The sequence below is a fragment of the Macadamia integrifolia genome, unplaced genomic scaffold (assembly GCF_013358625.1).
Source record: "Macadamia integrifolia cultivar HAES 741 unplaced genomic scaffold, SCU_Mint_v3 scaffold2248, whole genome shotgun sequence".
Classification (NCBI taxonomy): domain Eukaryota; kingdom Viridiplantae; phylum Streptophyta; class Magnoliopsida; order Proteales; family Proteaceae; genus Macadamia; species Macadamia integrifolia.
Genome location: NW_024868593.1, coordinates 65,634 through 68,010, shown reverse-complemented (window position 1 = coordinate 68,010; position 2,377 = coordinate 65,634).

The following is a 2,377-nucleotide window of genomic DNA, read 5'->3' as shown; positions in this document are numbered from 1 at the left end:
ATTTCCAAAAGGTCATTGCTGTGTAATTCGTAAACTTAATAATGCCTCAATTTGATTTAAAAATTCCTTATTGAAGGAGAGGACATCAAAAGGCTCTATCCTTCTATTCCTTGGATAAACAAAGAGGGATGACAGAACTTTTGATTTTTTCATGTTATGTTATCAAAGGTAGCTTGCTTTCATTCTTTCTTTCAACATTTTGAATGCTTGGGCAGGCAAACATGGTCAAAAGGAAATGAAGAAATTTAAAAGCAAATGATATGATTAAAGTCACATTGCTAGAGAGTGTGTGCTGAAGTTTTTTTTCTTTCTTTTTTTAAAAGGATGGGGAGAAGTGAGGTGACGACTTCTATTACATACATATGATGTAACTTTCCCATTCTTTCTGTTCATTCCATTATTAAGATTATATTATTATAATAAATGCACATAAATCGAGACGTACAGCCATTAAAAAGTATTGGAAAAAAGGGGAAAAGGCTAAAAGGGAAGAGGTCCTCGGACTTGTTTATTATGGTGTTTGGTGGGGTCCTGTCTCTCTCTCATATATCAGACTCATCTTACCTCAAAGTGCTAATCACATTTAGAATTCACTCAAAGGGATCATGTTAATTTTCCATTCACTCATGATTCCTCTCTACAGCATGCCCACCTTCATTTTATAATGGGTCCCACACAAATCAAATAATAATCAGAAACTTTAGGGGCCTCCCTCTCTCAAACTTTTTTGATTAAAATAATCAGAAACCTTAATTCCATCGTGGTCCCAACTCCCCAAGTAGATTTGAGGGAACTTTTTTGGCCAAGATGTTGATTTATTGACGAGTCATATATAGGATTTGTATATATAATCTGACCTGATCGTCAAACATTAACGTTTATTTGGTCAATTAACAATCTTAGACCTTAAGATTCCTAATAATATGCAAAAATGATACAAGTGCTCATACATAAAAGATGGCTTGGCTGGGGAAAACCCCTAAACACTGGTTGGGTAGCCACATTCAATAGAAAGGGAGGTCAAATCCTCTCCAGCACCATGACCTCTTTGAATGTGGACGTCATATCTAATGGACAATGTGAGATTGTTACAGGAGGTCATGGTCCAAGAGAGTATCCAATCTCGTAGAAAGCGTCTTAGATTAACGATTCAGTTGGTTGGGTCCTTTTTGTTAGGGGTACGATATCTTGTGTTCAAGTGTTTGAAGAAAAATTTCCAGGATTATATGGGTATTTCGATAAAATTACTTGTATATATTTGCTAAGAATTATAGTGAAATATTTTCTATAATCTAAGCATATCATGAAGACGAGCAACTGTAACCTTGTTCTCCATTGATTGAGAAGCAAATCTCATCTCACTATAGATGTAAACAATCTTGTCAAATCACATAAATCCTTGCATATGTGAATATCTACTTGCAATGATTTCCTTTTATTTATCCATCATTTTCTACACTTTTCTTGGTCTATTGGTGAATTGTCATGAGCAAAGCGTCTCATGAAGAGTCTTTCAAATTACCTTTGGGGCCACTCACAATGGGATTAATTTGGTTTTTCGATTGATCCAGCTAATGACCCAGTCTAGTGATTGTGAGGTTAGCTAGACTCAAGGAATTGAATAGTCAAGCCAAAGGCTTGGAAAATATATTTAGAATAAAAAAAGGATCTGGTAGGTTGTTGTCAAGAATTGCCAACCCTAATTTGGCCTTGATGCATGTATCAAGATAAGGGGGCATTAATTAACCAACATTTTAATTACCTTATTTCATCTATATTATGCATTCTAATTCTAATTCTAATGGACCGGTCATGATATAGGTGACTGTTAATGATCTGTATGATCTATGAATTTGAATGATTGATTATGATTTTAATAAGTTTATTATTAATTGTGGGCCACTTAGTCGTCTTTAAAAGTGTGATGAGAGAGATCTTTAAACTATAATAGAGGTGGGTTAGGGTAGATAGATATATATTGATATTTCAAATATATAGCAAATCGTAGTTTTTGTTGATTGAAACCTAACATCGAATAAATTCTCAGAATATCCAATAGGCTTACAATTAATTTATGGTTATGATCATTCAAAGATATGTCTTCTAATTTTTATAATTTTGTATGAAAAGTGTTCTTGACATTGAACTCCACCACTTCTCACCCACCTCTAGAGAGAGAGAGAGAGAGAGAGAGAGATCTGTTGTGAAGTATAAGCAAAGAGCTAGAGCATGTTATACCATGGTAAGAAACGTAGGCCAACCTTATATATAAGGGGTTTCTTAATTTTTCACAGTATAGAGGTTAAGTAATATTCTTCTTTAATTGACTTAAAAGTTATTATGAAAAAAGGGTTCCAATGAGTTGTGAGGAAATTTT